The sequence below is a fragment of the Rhinatrema bivittatum genome, chromosome 7 (genome assembly GCF_901001135.1).
Source record: "Rhinatrema bivittatum chromosome 7, aRhiBiv1.1, whole genome shotgun sequence".
NCBI classification, from domain to species: domain Eukaryota; kingdom Metazoa; phylum Chordata; class Amphibia; order Gymnophiona; family Rhinatrematidae; genus Rhinatrema; species Rhinatrema bivittatum.
In genome coordinates, this window is record NC_042621.1 from 286577458 (window position 1) to 286599375 (window position 21918).

General features: G+C 39.9%; 1 protein-coding gene across 1 annotated transcript in view; it reads left to right on the forward strand.

Annotated features, from left to right (window-relative positions):
- ADD3 (adducin 3) overlaps positions 1 to 21918 on the forward strand; it is a 379802-nt gene that overhangs the window by 87206 nt on the left and 270678 nt on the right. Inside the window, 1 exon segment of the mRNA XM_029610347.1 lies at positions 6853 to 6901. The gene's annotated coding sequence lies outside the window, so the exon portion shown is untranslated.

Consider the following 21918-nt stretch of genomic DNA (forward strand, 5'->3'; position numbering starts at 1 on the left):
TACTCTTCCCAGCTTCTCTTAGCTTCTCCAGGTATTTTTGCTAGTCTTACTCTTTTTGCGATTTCTTCTGATTTATGAATGTTAACCTTTATTCCTTTAGATTTTCAGGCACTTACTTAGGAAACCTCAGTGGCTTCTCTCCCTCTCTTTCATTTACTTTTCTAACAAAAAGGTTTGTTAACCTTACAATATCTCCTTTTAGTTTTCCCCACTGCTCTTCTGCTTCCTATCGTTTTCCCTGCCCAGTTAATGATATTCAGGCCGGTTCAGTACGGTGCGCTGAGGCTGAACGCACCGTTAGCCTCTGTCTAGACACTCGTTTTCCACACGCTAATATTACCCCTTATACAGTAAGGGGTAATAGCGGGAGGAAAACGTGTCCAACCCCCCCCCCCCCCCGAAACTAATAGTGCCCGCAATATGCAAATGCATGTTGATGAGCCTATTAGTTAGTCCTGCATGATACAGAAAGTAAAATGTGCAGCCAAGCCGCACATTTTACTTTCAGAAATTAACGCCTGCCCGAAGGAAGGAGTTAATTTCGGCCAGCACGGGAAAGTGTACAGAAAAGCAGAAAAAACTGCTTTTCTGTACACCCTCCGACTTAATATCGTAGCGATATTAAGTCAGAGGTCCCAAAAATAAAAAAAAAATTAAAATTCTAAAAAAAAAAAATTAAAAATCTGCCCGTGGATTGAAAGACGGATGCTCAATTTTGCCGGTGTCTGTTTTCCGAACCCCTGGTTGTCAGCGGGTTCAACAACCGACGCCGGTAAAATTAAGCGTCGGCTGTCATTAAGTGACACCGTGCTCAAAGGCTTTGACAAGGCCCAAAGTTACCTACTGGTCCTACTAGACCTATCAGCCACCTTTGATACTGTAAACCACACAATCCTTATTGACCGTCTCACTGAAACAGGCTTACCTGGAAAAACTCTACAATGGTTCTCGTCTTATCTATCACACAGAAGCTACCAGGTTACAATAAACACCCTCTCAAAGAAAATAAACAACACTGGAGTTCCCCAAGGTTCAGCACTATCTGCGACATTCTTTAACATTTACTGTCTTCCTTTATATCATTTTCTAACTAATCTTGTCATTACCCACTTCATATATGCGGACGATATCCAAATACTAGTCCCTAGTCACAATACACTGGAAGAAACCTACAAAAAAACAGCCACGTATCTCACCAAAATAAAGCAACTACTAATTAACTTGAAACTCGTATTAAATATCGATAAGACAGAAATAATTATTCTGGATAGAAAAAACAACATAACACCTACCACCGCTCAACATATTAAACCATAAGGCAGCAATTTCTCCTGTCACTCATGCCTGCAACTTAGAGGTCATAATTGACAATCAACTTTCCTTCAAGAACCACATCACTACCAAAATCAAAGAGGGATACCACAAATTACTAAGACGATTAAAACCTTTCCTAACCCCAGACAACTTCAGAACAGTCCTACAACTACTCATCTTCTCCAACCTGGACTTCCGCAACTCCCTTCTCAACTTACCACTCTCCACCATCTGCCCACTCCAAATTTTACAAAATACAGTTGCCAGATTCCTCACAGAAACAAAAAAACACGAACATATTACCCTAATCCTTATATCACTACATTGGCTACCAATAAAATTCCGAATAGACTACAAAATATTATCCATACTACACAAAATAATATACGAAAAACAAACTAACTGGTTAAGTATATCAATAAAACTCCACTCACCACACTGAAACCTCCACTCAACAAACAAAGGACTTCTGATAATTCCACCTGTATGACCCAAACAACTAATATTAATTCGTGAAAGAGCCATATCCCTCGGAAGCTCCAAACTCTGGAACACTCTACGAAGAGAACTTAGAACACAACCAAACTTAAAAACCTTCAAGAAAGAACTGAAAACCTGGATGTTCACCAAAGCCTACCACAACACCCAATGACTCTCTTCTCTTCCTCACAGCACAATGAGGCTCTCATTATATTCCTTCCCTCCCATCCTGTTAAACGTTATACCCACCTGCTCTATGTAACCTTGTGCAACCATTGAAAGCATATTGCTATCCTTTCCAATTTGATAACTGAAATCTGTTTACAATGCCTCTACCAACCTTTTTTTTTTTTTTAACAGGTTTTTATATTTTTTGAATCTTGTGCATAACTGAAATAACTGGAAAAACTGGATAATCCGATAACTGGAATATGTTTAATGTTTCTACTAACTGTTTTTTTTTAACATTTTGTTATCGAATCTTGTAAACCGTTATGGTGAAACCGAATTACGGTATATAAAACTCGGCAAACAAAATCGATCCGTTTCTTCTGCCTGCGAAGGATTTCTGTACATCATACCACTATAAATGTGTGTTCCATTCCCTCTTTCCAGATTAACCCAAAGTGCTGCATCTTTATTTTATAAGCCCTGTAGTTCTGTTGCTTTAATATTTTTTTTAATAAATGGTGGCATTCCCCCCCCACCTTCTTCCTACTCTGTCCTTCCTGAATTGACTATAAACACATCCAAGACACGATTCTCTCTGACTCCAAGCCAGCCTCTTCCCTGACTGCCTCTAGATTTAGGATTTGATTTCCCATACTAAGCATCGTTGTGCATAGATTTCCAGATGTTTGAAATTTTTCCCCATTTCTTTGCAGGTGATAAAGGGGGGGAGGCTTGTCCACCTATCCCTTCTGATTCTAGTTTAAAGCCGCCCTCTGTAGGTTTGCCAGTCTGTTTTGGAAGGACCTTCACTCCTTCTTCGGTAGGGGGATCACCTCTTAGTGCTCATGGGAGCAGTCATCATCCTCTCTCAGCTCATGTGCTTTACTTCTTCCATGACCTGTTCTGAGCAGTCTGGCAGCTATGGGCCATTTTGAACATTTAAAGTTGAATTTTCAGAAGTTGTTCGCATACAGATTAGCAGTTGTGCATGTAAAATAGCATATACACGAGTATCTGCTATTTTAGAAACTTCAACATACACTCGTTAATCAGGGTCCGTGAGTAATTTCTGCATGTGTTTAAAAAAAAAAAAAAAAATAGGTGGAGGCATGCCAGGGGCGTTCTGTGATGGGGGCCAATATCTATATGAGTAAGCTGCTATTTTATAAGCAATTTACACTCATAAATTTGGCAGGTTACTCATATTTACTCCTCAGTGTCTGGAGTTAAGGATTGTAAACATCTTATAAGTGAAAATAGTGACTGGGTGGCTGAGGAGCCAGGAGGATCTTGATGACCTGCAAATGGACTGGTAGACTAATTGGTAAAACTGGTAATTTCATTGCTGCATGCATGTTAGAAAATCTCCTGACTTACGTACGTAAAAGCCTACATAAAGGGGGTAAATGCAGCTAAAATAATGTATGAAATCTACTTGCATATCACTTTAAAATTAGACAATGTATGAGTATATCAGTTGCGCCCACTTATCCGGTTAAATTTCAATTTATCCAGCTAAGCGACTTTGCTGTACTTAGCCAGATAAGATCCAAATTAATTAGCTAAGTAGTGATATTTATCTGGATAAAAGTTTTAATTTATCTAAGTAGCAGCAAAGCTGCTATTTAGCCGGATAAGTCTTAAAACGCTACATATCCAACTAATTCAGATAGGTGGGTAATTCTAAACAGTGCAGTTTATCCAGCTATAAGATTAGCTGGATAAGTAGCTTGTTTTAGACGTATCCAGCTATCTGACTTAGCTGGATAAATCAGTACCTATCTGGATAAGTGCTGCTACTTAGCTGGATAACTTGGAATTTATCCAGGTAAGTGCAAAAATGTACTCATGCTTTTTTTTTTTTTTTTTTACATTTACAAGTATTTTATAATCCGTGTACATTGTATATGCACAGATTATAAAATACCGGAACAGTTTTGTATGTGCCCATATACACGTATATGGGTGCGCGCACATGTTTTAAAATCGTAGTCTTATTTTTCAAAATTTCTTAGAGCATGCATACCTACTGCGGCATAAATTGATTCAGGTTAGTGCAGCACTTCACAACCCTAGTAGAGGTTAAGAGACCAGTTACTAACCTGATTTTTAGACCAACTGTATTAAAAAATGTACCTGTCCTGAAAACTAGAATCTGTGGTCATCTCAGGCAGGAGTTGTATAGCTCTGTGTGGGAATCCCTGCTCACTGTGCTTCCTGTTAGAAAGAAGGCAGACACTGCTTCCAGGAGGCTCCTGGATTCAGCAAAATCCAGTTGCCCATCAGTGGGTGTTGAATCCATCCTGAAATGGGCTTCATTCTTTGGTGCCTGTGGGGCATGGGGTGAAGACCTTAGAACAGCGTCCCCAAACTTTTTAAGTGAAGTGCCACATGTGACACTTCAAAGTGCCAGGGCGGGGGAAGCTCTTGGAATATTGATGGGGGGGGGGATAAGGAGGTTCTGTCTTGAAGTCTGAACCTTTCACTGCTTTGAAATGTTGTGGAAGAGGGCAGATAGACTACCCCCCATCCTTCCTCTCTCACTCCCTTTCTCTCCTCACTCACCCTCCAACTCTCTCTCAAATTCCTCCTCCCTTCCTCTGTCCTCCCTTCCTCACAAATACTCCCCCCTCTTCTCCCCACTTCACACTCATTCCTTTCCAGCGACCTTTCCTTCTGTATTTTCTCACTCCCTTATCCTTTCCCCACATAAGAAAATGCCATACTGGGTCAGACCAAGGGTCCATCAAGCCCAGCATCCTGTTTCCAACAGTGGCCAATCCAGGCCATAAGAACCTGGCAAGCACCCAAAAACTAAGTCTATCCCATGTTACCATTGCTAATGGCAGTGGCTATTCTCTAAGTGAACTTAATAGCAGGTAATGGACTTCTCCTCCAAGAACTTATCCAATTCTTTTTTAAACACAGCTATACTAACTGCACTAACCACATTCTCTGGCAACAAATTCCAGAGTTTAATTGTGCGTTGAGTAAAAAAGAACTTTCTCCGATTAGTTTTAAATGTGCCCCATGCTAACTTCATGGAGTGCCCCCTAGTCTTTCTGTTATCCGAAAGAGTAAATAACTGATTCACATCTACCCGTTCTAGACCTCTCATGATTTTAAACACCTCTATCATATCCCCCCTCAGCCGTCTCTTCTCCAAGCTGAAAAGTCCTAACCTCTTTAGTCTTTCCTCTTCTGCCGGTGGGGAGTATGAACCCCGCCAGCCTTCTGACCCCTTGCATTGTTGCAGCACCAAATTTTATCTTCTGCTGGTGGGAGTGGAGACTCCTGCCAGTGTTGAAGCTTCTACTGCTAGCGCCACACACGAGCAAAAAAAGAGTGAACCTTGCTCAGTGTGTCAATAAGGTCTCGGGCAGGGATAGTTTGGCAGGCCGTAAAAAGTTGGCTGTGGGTTGGATGTGTCCCGTGGGTCATAGTTTGGGCGCCCCCTGCCTTAGATCTTTTACCGGAGAGAATTTTTCAGAAAGTCTATGCTTAGTTCCCATGTAGCATTCTAGCAGATTTTTCATGCATAGCATTCTGGAAGGGGTGTTAGAAGTTCACTGAGGTTTTCCCTCCAGAGAATCGAGAAGGCTTTGTTTACTTAGTGAAACAAGGAGAGGAGTGTGGAAAGCAATTGGTTTATTTCTTATGCTTTTCATATGGCACTCGGAGCATCTGCCATGATTATTGGAGCCTGCGGACTCTCATGGCTGTGAGCCACCAGACTCGGAGAGGACATGCTTGTGCAGCGTTCTACAATTGGCCTACAGAGAGCAGACGCCGCCAGCACTGGCCAATCCGGGAACTTCGGTAGAAACTGGAAGGCGAGAGGGCAGAAAAGTAGAGTAAACAAAAAAAAAAAAGGAAAATTAGTAAACTTTATATGGAAAACACATTTTCCCCTGACTCCTAAAAATTGCATCTGGTGTCCAAGCTTTCAAAAGATGTTTCCACCTTGCCTGTTAATTCACTAGTAGAGATTTAACCCCATGTCTGCTTACTTACCGAATAAGGATTTTGAGAAAATAAACAGTAATTAGTGCACACGGTGCATTGTAGCTGCTTGATGTAAAGTTAACTGTTCATTTATAAGACTCTTTAAAGCAAACATGAGATACTGTTGCAGTTGAATTTAGCCTCCTTTCCTATTGGTAGAATGACTTAAAAGAATAAATATATTGCTTAATTAAAAATCTCAGAGCACAGAATTTCTCTTTCTAATTTCTTTATATTGGAGTTTAAAGTATGAATACAGGCATAAACGTCTGTCAGCTTTTGCAGAGCTTGGTGAAAGCTTTCTTTTCATGTACTTTTAACTGGCGGTAACTGGAATGACTGAACTCCTGTCCACCCTGGAGAATGGGAACATCAAAACATCTGAGTAAACATAAAAAAAGAAAAATCTCTGAGCAGAGCCAACCAGGAAATTCACAAACTTGTTTAGAGATTTTGTTGCCTTAGAAAATTTGAAAGAATAGCTTCAGCTTCATTGCTGTGGCGTGCAATGTTACGAACAGAGCGTTGTTCCCTCGGCTCCTATCCCAAATACTCAGTATTACTCTGTCAGGGGTTAATGCATTTTCATGCAGTATATTCTATTCCTCTGGCTACGTGGTACATAATAAAAGCAATCCTTGATATTGCGAGTATTAATTTAGGCCAATTTTGCTTCCTGAATGACTTCTTTCTGTCTGTAGTCAATTTATGGTATTTTAAAGCAGTGATTAAAGGACAATGTTGCACACGCTGATTGGAGCTCTGTATTTCTGCTGAAGATCACTGACTGCTTTAAGTTACAAGACTGATTATGATCTTAGTCCAGTTTAATAATCCTAGTTTTGAATGACGTCTTTTTTTTTTTTATCCCATTCTAAATAGGTGACGGCAAGAAGTTCTGAAGGTGGAGTACTGTGAGCGTTAAATTCAGGTATGGCACAGCTTGCAACTTTTGGATTTCAGTGTTGATATGTCATGTTGAGGTAGTTCTACAAAGAGCATACAAAGGTTGCCCTGTCTTCATGACGATCACAGCCCCAAATTAATTTTCAGCTGTTCAGCTTGCTCTTTGAAAGGCTATTCAAACTGCTGCTGTGGTGTTCTTCCATCAATCAGAAAATATTTACACATGCTATGTATTTGCATACTGAGACTTGTGAAATCCAGTTGGCATGGTGATGCAGGGTGTTAGCAGGCTAGCTTCTAACTTCCCCTTCACTTAAGTTCTCTGTTGCTTGCAGTCCTTAAGAGCTGTTCGGGTTCTCTCGTGTTTCTCGTGGGATCATTCCTTTAGAAATTAATCTTGCTGTGTTTCCATGCATCCGGCATGACGGTTGTGTTTAGTCGGGACACGACATTTCCTCAGAGCTGAGCCATCTCACTTACACTTAATGTAAGTACACGTTAGAAGCACGACTGCTTCCATCTTCTATGTTTTGGGCAGAAGTAACCATATTCCATTTGAGCACTAAGCCATAGAATAAGTGCAGTGCTCAACTGTAATGTAGAGAGTCATTCTGGGTAAAATGGAGTTACTCATCGTTCTGGTCGGGTTTATGGCGCCTTACATATTCCTAACCATTTTGTTTTCTCCAAGATATAGCAAATCGTCATGCAAGCTATGGTTTCACCCATAGTTTTTCATTTGTGTGCCTGCTCATAATGTTATCTGATGCGCAACTTTACTGATCTGTTCAGTCGCTTTGTATTTCTTCTGTTTGGGGAAGGAAAAGCAAGATTCAAGCCTTGTCTAAATATACGAGCTCTGTAGGCTGAAGTAATATACCCTTATTCTTACCTTGCCCAAAACGTTATGCTCCTGGTACCCCACAGCTGACTGTCGTACTTACTCAATCCCCCCCAACTTCCACTCCATTCTCGTTTTGGGCTTTCTGCTTTTCTCCCTCGTATGGAAAGTCTCATTAACATACGCACCACTTGATGATGATAAAAATTGTGTGCACATTTTAGCAGGTGTTAGGGTGTGCTGGTAGATTTAGTGGGATATTTTTCAAAGTGCACGTATGTGTATAAGTCCACTTTGAAAAATGATGAAATTTTTGCATGATGCCCAAATAAGTAAATAAAAATGACCCCTAAATGTTTTGCTAGAAAACTACTTTATAATATTCATTAAAACAAATTAAGAAGAAATATACATTCCCTCCTTTATAAATTTAGGGGAACAATGATTATTTGAGTGACCTGCTGGACAACAAACATTTTTAAGAAGACTGAGCACAATTATTTTTACAACAGTCTTACATTTTCCTGAAATAGGGAAACAAGAAATGCCACACTGGGTCAGACCAGAGATTCATCAAGCCCAGCATCCTCTCTCTGACTGTGACCAATCTAGGTCACAGGTATCCAGGATCCCAAAGAATTGTCCCAATCTTTCATGCTATAACCAGGGATAAGCAGTGGGGGTTTTTTTCAAGTCTACATGGCTAATAGTTTAGATAAGTTCCTGAAGGATAAGTGTATAAACTTGAATTGAAACAAACTATGCAAACTTCTTTAACTATATTGTTTGGCAACAAATTCCATGGTTTAATTTATTTTTCTATATTATGCTTTTCAGCATTATATTCAGGTACTGTGGGTATTTCTCTATCCCCAGAGGGACTTACATTCTAAGTTTGTACCTGAGGCAACAGAGAGTAGTGATTTGCCCAAGGTCACAAGCAATGGCAGTGGGATTTGAACCCTGGTTTCCGTGGTTCATAGCCCACTGCTGTACATGCTCTCAGAGGAAAAAATACTTTCTCTGATTTGTTTTAAATGTGCTACCTATCAGCTTCATGGAGTGTCTCCTAGTACTATATGAAAGGGTAAATAACCATTCCCCGTTTGCCTGTTCCACCCTACTCAAGAGTTTATAGACCTCTGGATCAATACAGAGGCTTTATTATATCCTTTGTTTTATTTTCCATTTTTTGCCTTTACCAGTCATGAATGCCCTCTGTATCCCAGAGGTAACCATTGATTGGGTACCTCGCCATCCATAGGTACACTGTTGGTAGGTGATTAAAACTGATTCTCTTTCTAGCAGCAGATTTACATGATGGTGGACATGCTGGGAAACAGCCTGTTGCTCAGTGTACACTGCTTAACTGGATTACTGTGTCTTAGAAGACCAGTGTAGCCTCAAGTTCATATTCAGCGAGCTATGTCAGCTAGTTTAACAATGTCCTGTTTATGAAACGAGCAATTCTTTGTCCCATACACTGCTGTAATGTCATCTCTGGTTCAAAGATGATCTGGGCTAGGCCCTCCATTTCCTCCCTTTTAAGAGAATGTGTTACAAAGGAGCACATTTCCCCGTAAGCCTAACTAGGCTGATACGCTGGTTGAACCCAGTTGTGACACCAGGTGTAAAAAATAAGCAATGATATAATAAAATCAGTGCAAAACTAGATAAGGCACATAAGCACAATAAATAGATGTGGTAGGGATGAGAACAGTACATGAATATAAAAGGGCATGGGATAAATATTGTGGATCCCTAAAGGCTTGAGGTTGGTAATGACGGTAATCTTGGTAAAGGAGTAATCTTTAAGTTTACAGTTCTGCATGGGAGTATCCTACCATAATACATCAGATATGGGAATCACATAAATTTGATCACTCGCTTCAATAATACATCAGATATGGGAATCACATAAATTTGATCACTCGCTTCAATCATATAAAATACATATTTATTAGAAAATTCTTCAAGGTCAAACAGATTCTTAAACTTGTACAAATTCTTCAAACACACTTTTGCATACGCAAATAACCTTGTACAAAAGTGTTTACAAATACATACATAAATGCCACACATTATTTTTACAGAGTGGATACATCAATTATGGCAGACCATTATCTGCTCAAAATATTGCACATATCAAGGCCATGAACACATCATACTAATGCTTAACCCCATCAACCATCATACTCATACACACATTCTTACCACTCCCACACACAGTCATCCGACACTTATCTAAAAAGGCATTTCTAAAATACTACCATAAGCCATTTGTTGGCAGACTGGATGGATCATTTGATCTTTATTTGCCGTCCTTGCTATGTAACTATGTTAGATACGTCTATTGTAATATTGGGCACGCTCACATCATGATCATAAAACAATTCATGACTAACTGCTGGCAATGATTATTGATTGTAATCTTGGATATCGTGTGCTAATATATTAAAATCAATACTTGAAAAACATATCTAAGATAACGGTAGAGCTGTCAAAGTGTGTTATGCCATGAACAAGCTTATGTTCTTTAAGTATTTGAAATGTAAGAGTATTTAAGACATCATGTGGTATTAAATCTCCATGACTGTGGCCTCCAGTAAATCTTGCAAGCACCAAGAAACCATAGCGGAGTGACAGGGTTTAGTCAGGGTCATGGACCCAACCCTCCTGCCAAGGTAAAAGAAAAGGATGCATGGTCTTAAGCAGGATGATGAAAATGAGAGGAAAAGCACCTGTCAAAAATATTATCAGTTTTCAGAATGTTCTTATCTCAGGAATCATAATTGTAGTCCACAATCCGCAGGACATCAGGATCTTGGAGAAATCCAACAGCATGGAGGTCTTTATGGTCTACCAAATAACTCATCTCTCTGGTAAGGTCAAGGGCGTGTCCCCTAAACACATCCAGAAGAGGCAGGGTCTTGCTCAAGATGATATAATATTCCTCCCACGTTCACTATGGAATTCGGAGGTACACTAATAAGGGGAACCTTACTGGGAAGAGGAAGACTATTCCCAACACGCCTGCTGCAAGCAATGGGAATTTCTTTACACGGGTACTGACTAACCAAACATTGTTCATATTTATTTATTTATTTAAGAACTTTTTTATACCGGCATTAGTGGGTACATCATGCCGGTTCACATTGTAACTGGAGAAAGGACAGGAAATACATCAAACAGGGGCGGGGGGTAATGAGGAATGAAAGGATAGAGAGGAGAAGGAAGGATTAAACTGCAGAATAGTCATTAACAACATGAGGTAATAATAATACAAGCGTGTACAGTGACAAATGATATACTGTCATTAACATCAAAAGTAAAAATAAAAACAGTAATATGACAACGTATGGCTGCTGGGGGTAATAAAGATTATGTACAATAGTTCAATAAGGGATCATATGGCTGGCTTTGGGACCAGAGAAATCATCATACTTGGTCATGGTAATCTTTTACAGTTCTCTGTTGCCTTTTCAGTTGACAAACCACAAAGTGCTTCTGTAGTATCCTTTAAAAAAAAAAACCAAAAAAAACAAAACTTGCCAGGGCACAACCAATGTATAGAATTATACTAGCATAGAATTCCTCTATAAGGATCTGTAGTAGACCAGCTTGTTCTGTGTTCCAATGAGGAGGTGTATTGGTATTCTAGGGTCTAGTTAAGGTATTTTTGCATTGCTGCCTTTTCATAGGCTCTGCAGTCAGTTACAGCAGATGGGAGCTAGAGTGGAGGGGAGAGCCCTGGGCGGTTATCCTGATTTCCCCTCCATCTCCTCCTTCCCCCCCCCCCTCGCCCCCCCCCCCCCCCCCCCCAAAAAAAAGACAGCCCTGAGTACTGGTACCATTTTCTTTTCTAGACAGAAAGCTCTGTTCTCCCCATTATGCATAGAATTTCTATCCATAGAGATTCCACATTGCATTTTGCCTCCTGCAGGGGACAGATGAAATTTATGACAATATACATAAGAAAAAATTATACATTATACAATACTGAATGTAACTTAGAGGAGTAACCAATTCTGCAGAAAACCACTTGTAAAATCTTCTCAAAAAACCATCAAGTCCCGGGGTCTTATTGACTTTGAGATCCTCAATAACCTGTAAAATCGCAAAGGCTGAGATTTCTCTATCCAACATTTGTTTGTGCTCCTCTGACAAAATTGGGAGGTTTGTATTATGGAGATATTCCCCAATTTCTAAATGGTAAATGGATCCCTACTATACAGATTGCTATAAAATTGCTGGAACTGTGATCTAATTTTTGCGGAAGAGGTCAAAATATCCCCCTTTTGATGCTTAATTTTGGATATTTGATTCTGGGAGGTCAGTTTTCTTTTAGTTTGCGTGCTAAAACTCTAGCATATTTATTGCCCCATTCAAAATGTTTTTGCATAACCAATTCCAGCTGAAAAGCTATCTTATCTAAATCTAAAGACTGAGTTCCTCTCTAACTTTCAAAATTTTTTCAGAAAGATGTTGAGTTCTTTTATGGATAGCTTCTAGTAAAGCTAGCTTATTCATAAGCACTCTCTGTTCTTTTTCTTTCTCCTTATGTGGCACTCTGGAAATTATCTTCCCTCTTATCACCGCTTTCAAACAATCCCAAGGAAATGAGGGAGAGAGATTGCAACTGTCATTATGCTCCAAATATTCAAGAATATCCTTAGAGAGTTGGGCACAAAAGGATTCATCTGACGGCAATTCATCATCAGGTTTCCAGTACCTCTTCCCATAATTTATTTTTATTTTATTTAAAAACTTTTCTATACTGTCGTTTAGTGATACACCATCACAACGGTTTACAAATAGGCACATAAAATCGAAATCCAAGTAGGTTATAGTCAGGTCAATCCAGACTAGAAAAAAACCAGTACAGGAATAGGAATTATGAGGATGTGAATAAAAAGTATAATTACGAGACAGGATATCTGCAGCCAAACATCAATAAGATCCCATTGAGTCATAAAAGATTTTAATTGCATTCTATGTTTACATGACATCACACCACTACCCCCAGAATTATCAACAGCCACTATCAGATAACCCACTGGTAATGAGGTCAGAATTAACCCCAGAGCATGAAAGAAAATAGCCCTGATTGGAATTAGAGGCATAAAGATTTACCAAAGTGTATAATTTCCCCTCTAGCTCAAGTTGGACTATAATAATCTGCCTGCAACATCCGCCCTAATCAACTTACAGTAATTTGAAAAGTCAGATCCTTAGCTATGAGAATTCAAACACCTATATGTTTCTCTTTTTTTGAAGCAGCAGAAAAGAAACTATGGGGTAGATTTTAAGAGAAGCGTGCAGGATACATTTGTGCGCACGACCTGGTGCGCACAAATGTACACCCGATTTTATAACATGCGCGAGCTGCCGCGTGCATGTTATAAAATCCAGGGTCAGCGCACAAGGGGTGTACACTTGTGCACCTTGTATGCGCCGAGCCATAGGGGAGGCCCGATGGCTTTCCCTGTTCCCTCCAAGGCCGCTCCGATTTCGGAGTGGCCTCGGAGGGAACTTTTCTTCCACTCCCCCCCCCAACTTCCCCTTCCTTCCCCTATCTAACCCACCCCCCAGCCCTACCTTAGTCCACCCCCCTACCTTGTTTAACTTTTTATGCCTGCCTCTGTGAGGTGTATCTTGCGCGCGCCGGCCAGCTGCCGGTGCGCCAACCCCCGGCACAGCCGCTATGCCGGAGGCCTCGGTCTCGCCCCTTTTTCAAAGTCCCGGGACATACGCGCATCCTGGGGCTTGCACGCGCCACCAAGCCTATGCAAAATAGGCTCGGCGTGCGCAGGGGCAGGTTTTCGGGGTTACGCACGTAACCCTTTGAAAATCTACCCCTATGTGTATAATTGCTTTATTTTCAGGTCACCTCTTGGGTTAAAAAAAAAAAAAAAATACTATAGAAGCTTTAGAAGGTAATAGCTCTTTAAGCAGTTGCCTCTTATGAAAAGAATTAAAGCCCCTTGACATTCAGAGACAAAATTCCAATTTTAACCATGATCAAAACTGAAAATGTAGCCATGTAACTAAAATATGTCTCCCCTTTCTCCATATTCTTGCACAGAATTGCAAATGTAAAAAAAAACAAAAACCTCTTTACCGTAAGTACTGCAACCATTAACCAAACCCAATCCCCTTGAATCCCTCAATCCCCCCTAACCCAATAGAGGATCCTCTTTTAATCCTCAATACTATATACTGTTCCCTAATAGAGGGGGAAGCCATTAGCCCGGGTGTTCACCCACCCCTCGCCCAACAACACTATGTTAAATATAGCAAATCCTCTTTGCCCTTCTCATTTTGTCTGTAAAGTGGGTATTACAAAGCAAAATATATTGAGACCTCTGTCTTTATGAAAGAAACAGCCATTTTGGCCAACACTAATACACAGAATTAAACAAGAACATGAAAGCTGAAAAAGCAGTAGTGAAATGCAAAAATGACTCCCCTCCCTCACAAGTCCTCAACTGCCTGCAGCCTTCAAGGAAGTAGATTCTCCGGAGTGCTGCCGCAATCTTCTACCTCCCTTTCTCACGCGCCATCGGGGGGGAAAATCATCTTTTAATGCTGGTGCATGTTTCGCTTTAGTGGGACATGGCTGATTGCAATGCCAGCTTCTCTCAAAATGGCTGCCACATCTGCCGCACGTCTCACTTGTGAGGCCGCTCCACTGATTGTTAAATCCAAGCCACACAGAGTCAGTGGTATCTGAGTCCTTCCTTACGAAGCTCTGCAGTAACTTTTTAAAACGCCACACTCTTATGCAATGTCTTCGGCAAAAGGTCTGCAAAAATGAAGATAGAATGGCCTTCCCAAGACCAAGTTGCCTGCTTTCTGGCTGGCAAAAAAAAAATCTTATCCTTGGGGTAAACTTATGAAAACAGGTAATTATAGCCCTAGGACGATTCTGGAATTTTTGGCCAAGTGCATGGTGAGCATATTTGATCTGGATCTCCTGATCCTTGTAACTCTCACTGGTTTGTACACTGTCCTTCAATATCGGATGCTTTGAATCACTGTGTTGCAATTACTAAATTCGGGTGTCTCCAGCACGCCCCAAAAACCTTTGAAATCTGTTTTCCAGATCTTCCAGTTTTTCACTGATCTCAGAGTTCTCTTTAGAAAGTTTGTCAGAATAATTCTGCAAATTCACAATTTTGTCGTCTTGGGCTTCCAACTGATTGTTGCACTTAATGACTCGCCATCCATTATCTGACATCTCCTGAAGGTCGGACATCAGTGCAAGAATTTGTTTTCTTTCGTGTCCTGCCTCAGATCGCAAAACCATTCTCCAAATTCGGGTCGTGACATTGTTGTCTTTCCGCCCTTCTTGTTCTGTCTCAGCCTCCATGATAGTAGGGCCTGCAATGCCATCTTCAACATCAAGCCAAGATTTAACGTACAAGAAGTGTTTTAGAATAGATTTTCTTTTTTGAAGCCATCCTCAGTTTTTACAGGACAGGGTTGCTCTTGATTTAGAGGCTACACCTCCCACCGATGCAGAACTTAAGTGTTGGATGAAGATCGGAGGAAGCAGGAGCTCAGAAGAAAGCGTCCATCAGCAAATCCTCATTGTGTTTAACCATTTCCTTAATAAATTAAATTCCCAAAGTGTCTGCTGCCCTGTATATTTGTCTTGATTAAACTGTAAGCTCTACTGTGTAGGGACTGTCTTTGTGTTTTTGTACAGTGTTGCGTATGTCGAGTAGTGCTATAGACATGGTTAGTAATAGTAGCAGCAGCAAATTGCACCCTATATCATTTGAAACATTCTTGCTGAAGTCAAATGAGTAATGTGTGGTACCTTAGCAGAATAGGTGGTCTATGTATAACATCTATTAGTGGGGCATCCTGGAACTTGAATTTCATGAATTTCACACAAGTTGTATTTTATTTGTATTAGTGTTCAGAGATCTTTTAACATTGATTCTTATATGGGAATTTCTTCCACAGATGAGTGAACCCCTCAGTAAGATAGTTTGTAGGCCTGAGTTGACTTGCATGTATGTTACTGTAGATGTTTATCATAACATTGCACTATTTTTTTAGCCCCTCTTCCCTTCAAATCATAACTGCTGTTCTGATTTCAGTTTGTGCTAAAAATAAGAGATAATTGCACTACAATAATACTAGAGATCTGGAAATTGCAGGCAGGATTCTGGTGACAGATTGCAGAGCAGTCATTTAACTGGAGGGTGGCCATTGTGATGCCAGTTTGTAGAAAGGGCTCCAGGGGTGATCTAGGAAACTGTAGACTGGTAAGCCTGATGTTTGTGCCTACAAAATGATAGAAGCTAGCCTTAAAAACAAAATTACTGACCACAGATAGACATGATTTAATTGGGGTGCATGGACATGGGATTTGCAAAGTGAAGTCGTGCCTCAGCAATTTACTAAATTATTTTTTGTATGTATAAATAAACGTGAATAAAGGTGAGTTAGTTGAGGTATTGGGCTTTTCAAAAGAAATTTGATAAGTCCCCTTATGAGTGACTTCTTAGGAAATAGGGAAGTCATGTGATCAGAGGCAGTGTCCTGTTGTGGATTGGTAACTGGATAAAATACAGGAAACCAGAGGGTAGAACTAAATGGTCAGTTTTCCAGATGGAGAAAGGTGGTTGTTGGAGTGCCCCAGGGATACTGGGACTTGTGCTATTTGGCATATTCATAAATGATCTGGAAAAGTGAACAAGTGAGGTGACCAGATTTGCGGATGTCACAAAATTGTTTTGAGTCGCTAAAACAGCAGTGGATTGTGAAGAACTGCCGAAGGACCTTGTGAGACTAGGAGACTGGACATCTAAATAGCAGATGCAATGTAATGTGGACAAGTGCAAAGTAATGCTCGCAGGGAAAAAATATCCCAACTACAAGTACACAATGCTGGGCTCTATGGCAGGAGTCCTTGTGGGACAGTACCTTGAAATCTTTGGCTTCGTGTGCAGCAGAGGTCAAAAAAGGCAAAATATGTTAGACTCCTTTCCAAATAATTCCTGTTCTGTTCTCTATTATCATAATGAAAAGAGCATGATGTGACCGTACCTTGAGTATTGTGTGCCGTTCTTGTCACCCCCATCTCAAAGACACAGTGGACATGAAAACGATAGAGAGAAGGTGACACAAATTATAAAGGGGATGGGAAAAGTTCCTTTATGGTGAAAGGCTAAACAGATAGGCCTCTTTAGCTTGGAGAAGACAACCTAGAGGTGATATGTTTGAGATATATAAATAGGGAACAGTTATTTACCTTTCAAACACTAGGAATAGGGGTCAGTCCATGAAACTAGCAACTGGGAGATTTTTAAAATAAATCCATAGGAAGTATTTTTTTCACTTAGCACACAATCAAGCTATGGAATCTGTTGCGAGAGGATGTGGTCAAGGCAACTAACATAGTGGAGTTCAAAAGAGGACAGGACAAGTTCCTGAAGGAAAAGTCCAAAGCAGTTATTGGCCAGGTTAGACTTGGGAAGGCCAGCGCTCATCCCTGGGAGCGAGATACAAGAAACAGATCAACTACTGGGGATCTGCCGGGTACCTGTGACCTAGACAGGATGCTGGGCTCAATGGACCTCTGACTGTCTCTCAGTGTGGCAGTTCTTTCCTCATGATCTTCTTAAAATGCCTTTTCTTTTTCATAAACTGTCATGCTTCCCATTGCATATCATGGGCATGGATGGGAAAGCTGAAGCAGAATGTGATATCCGGAGCTCAGAGGAAGCGATTGTGTACGGAGATGAAGAGATTTCATGTAGAGTCATCTTTGTCTCCTGCAAAACCACGTTTGACTGAACTACAATCAAATGTTTTATTCTTTGAGAGTATAATTGTATTGCTAGCACCTCATGATATGGAGGGGAATGTGATCTTCCTGTGGTACTTGGATTTTACCATTCAGCTAGCTACTTAGCCACAAGACAAGTTTCAGCCACATTCATCAGTCACCTTTATTTTTACCTCATAATTTTAACTTAGCCTCTGTTTTCATCCAAGTGTGTTTAAAAATGCTGTCATATAGAATAGCTTTATTTAAGAACCTAATGCTCTACATTTTAACTCCTGGGTCCTTAGGTTGAGTATGACGAAGGTGAACTAAACATCTACTGTGCTATATAGGAACAAATAGACCTTCCACAATATCCTTCTTTCAATAAACGGTATAAATGTAGTTTTAGCAACACAAAATGAGATTTGTGAAGCATAGACACTAGTGAAACAGGACATTTTTGGATAAATGTAGTTTTGCAAAGAGCAATGTTTTTACTGTGGTCTTCTCTGGTTTGGGTGGGGCAGTGGCATTTTCACTTATTTAGATTACTGTTTCCTGTTCAGCTAGGGAAACTGTTCTGTACCATAGCTCACTGCATGCCTGTATGGTATGCAACCACATCCTGCAGTGCACTGTGACACTTTTTAAATCTATTCTACATACCTAGTGCCTTTAAACACAAACTGTAAAGGTATAAATGCTGGGATTCTGCCCAGCTGCAAAAATGATGCGCCGCAGTAGTTAAAAATTGGTTTCCAGATCCAGCTGAAAATAAATGCAGGTCACTTGCTATTAAAAAAACAGAACAAAACAAAAAAAACCTATTTGCTACGTGCATTTAGAATTGTGGCCAAGCAGTAACAGAAGTACTGAGCCATTCATCATTTTATTCATTGTTGGAAAAGGACAAAGAGCACTCTGATGTATAGAGTTGACCAAGAAATGATTATTTAAAAAGAGTAAGAAACTGAATTTAGGCATGGACTCAATTTTACAGTTTTTCAGTTCCATCTCACTTTTGTTGTAAGATTCAAAGTATGATTTTCTGCCTTTGCTGAATGAGCAAGACACCAAAGTTATTGTGCTGTCATCACCAAACTGTCCTCTGTTATAGAACCTCCTAATGAAGCATGACCTTTTGTCATTATAGCTCTGGTTCGGTGAATTACGTCTTACATGAGAAGAAAATTAACTGAGGTGTAAAGCTTGTTTTACCAACCACGTTCATATTACAAGGACCACCCCCCCTTCACGATTGTGGTGATATTTTTCACAAAACGTAGCCATGCTTGGTTGGTTAGTTATGTAAAATATTGTGGCAGATGAGAACCACAAAGCACATTTTCCATTCCCAATGCAATACTTGATCTTGGGCTTTACCTTCTCATCCTCTTAAGCTAAAGATTCCCCTCCTTATCCCTTGATTTGTTAATAATTTTTACCTCTGTTTTCCCCACTGAGAGACTTCTTTTTCCCATGTATCCATCACCTTTTCTGTGAAGAAATATTTCCATTGGTGCTCTCCAATATACTTTTGAGCATCTTATGCTATGTCTTTTTTTTTTTTCAACCGGTAAATCTGCTTGCTCTTTGTGTATTATTTATGCCTTTGAAATATTTGAATACGTCTGCCATGTTTACATCCACGGTATATGTACTGTAGTAGATTCTTAAGTTTAAATTTTATAAGGCTGCTTATGCAGAAACTGTACCATTTTGGTAGCCCTTCTGTGAACTGCCTCTAATCTGGCTATTTCTTTTATGAAATGTGGCCTTCAGAAATGCATGCAATACTCCATAGGTGATCTCTCAGTATTTATTTGTACAGCGGCATCATCACTTCTCCCTGTCCACACTAGCAGTTTTGATTTTCCAAACCCATGCTCAAGGCAAGTTACATTTCAGGTACTGTAGGTAGGTATTTATTTATTTATTTATTTAGCATTTTTATATACCGACATTCTCGATACAAATATCAAATCAGGTCGGTTTACATAAAACAAAACTATCGCGGTGAGGCGTTACAATAAACGGAGTATCAGAACATTAGGCGTTACAATAAACGGAGTATCAGAACATTAGGCGTTACAATAAACGGAGTATCAGAACATAAGAATCTAAATATTAAATAGACAACAGTGACTGATCAAATAACGTGAAAATATGATAAATAACATGTAATAAAATAAATAGTGTAATTAACTAACATGTAATAAAATAAATAATAAACTAAAATAGAATGGTATAAATATATAAATATATAGACTGTAACTCGTCAAAATACGTGAAATATATGTAGAAAATAATTAAAATAAATGATGTGCTATATATGTAGAAAATAATTAAAAATAAATGGTGTGCTAATTTGAGAAATACCGGTAACAGAGGCCAATGTTTGTGGGCCTGGTTATACGTAGTGCATGGGCTAAAGAATGAGCTTGTAGCGAACTATTTTGTTCTTTGGCACGTGTCAGAGTGTTCCTGCGATTCTGGAAAGGCTTGCCGGAAGAGCCACGTTTTCAAATTTTTCTTAAAAGTTATATGACAGGTTTCTTGGCGTAGGTCCGGTGGTAATGAGTTCCAGAGTGTGGGTCCAGCTGAGGAGAGTGCTCGTTTGGTTCGTGAAGTTTTGATCGGGGGAGCATATAAGGAGCCTTTGTAGTTGAATCTGATAGGTCTTTGTGATGTGTGAGGACGGAGTTGCGAGTTTAGGTTTAGGTGTGCGATGCCCGTAATATCCTTGTGGATCATCGATAATGTCTTGAATGTGATTCTGGCTTTTATGGGTAGCCAGTGCAGGCTGTGGAGAATTGGTGTTATGTGGGCTCTTTTATTTGTGTTGGTGAGTAACCTCGCGGCAGCGTTCTGCACCATCTGTAAGGGTTTTGTAGCTGTGATCGGTAGACCTAACAGGAGCGAGTTGCAGTAGTCTAATTTGGATAGAATTATAGACTGAACTACTAGACGGAAGTCACTGAAGTGGAGGAGAGGTTTCAGGTTTTTGAGCACTTGAAGTTTAAAATAACATTCTTTAGTTGTGTTGGAAACGAAGGATTTAAGGTTGAATTGATTGTCGAGACGTACCCCTAAGTCTCTGACGGAAGGAGAGTGGTTTATGGATGATTTTGCGAATTGTGATGCGCTTTGAGAGTTGATGAGGGAATGGTTTTCGTCTGGTGAGATGATGAGGATTTCTGTTTTATTTGAGTTGAGTATGAGGTTCAGGCTGGATAGCAGAGTGTTGATAGATTGTAAGCAATTGTTCCAATGTGCCCAAGTTTTTTGTAGTGATTCTGTGATGGGAAGGAGTATCTGAATGTCATCCGCGAAAATATAATGCTTTAGCTTAAGGTTGGAGAGTAGGTGGCAGAGTGGAAGCAGGTAGATATTAAGAAGAGTAGGGGAGAGAGACGATCCTTGTGGTACTCCTCGGATTGATTTAATGGGAGGTGATTCTTCATTATTAATCTTGACTTTATAGAATCTATTCTCTAGAAACTATTGAAACCAGCTAAGAGCCTCTCCTTGAATTCCTATATCGGATAGCCGCTCGAGAAGGATGGCATGATTGACTGTGTCGAATGCGGCAGATAGGTCAAGAAGAGCGAGAAGGTATGGTTGTTTTTTTTCAAGATTGAGGAGGACGGTGTCCGACAGCGATGCCAGTAGTGCTTCTGTGTTTTGCGATTTCCTGAAGCCGAACTGGAAAGGGGAGAGTATATTGTTCTCCTCTAGGTATTCAGACAGTTGCTTGTTGACGAATCTTTCCATCTTTAGACATCTTTCCAACTTTAGACAGCAGTACCAGTTTCCTTCCACTTAAAAAAAAAAAAAAAAAAAAAAAAAAGTCAGTGACTTCTTAAAAGCCAGAGGACCAAACCCCTTCGCAGAGGGCTTACAGTCTAAAAATGTGTGCCTGAGGCGGTGGAGAGTGAAGAAACTTGCTCAGGGTCACGAGGCGTGTTGGTGGGAGAATGGGATTTGAATCCTGGCTTACCCGGCTCTCATTGCCAAGAGAGATGCATACATACATTGGAAAACGTATATAAACTTTTAATAATATCTCCTTGTATCTTCAAGAAATGAAAAATAATTCATAACACTATTCAGATCACCCAAATCATATTTAAAATATAAATCATAATACACATGATACAAAATATAAAATACTAAATGGGGCCCACCAGACATACAAGACAGAAAAACAAAGAACAAAAATACAGACTGACAATACTGATTATTTGTATTTTTGTATTTGGAATATATGGGTGGTGTGAAGTGTTATGAATTATTTTTCAATACTTGAAGATACAAGGAGACATAAGTTTCTATAAATTTTTCAATGTATGTGTGCATCTCTTGGCTATTGGATGATTGTTGCTGCCTTGTTCATTGTTTTTCAACTGTGAGA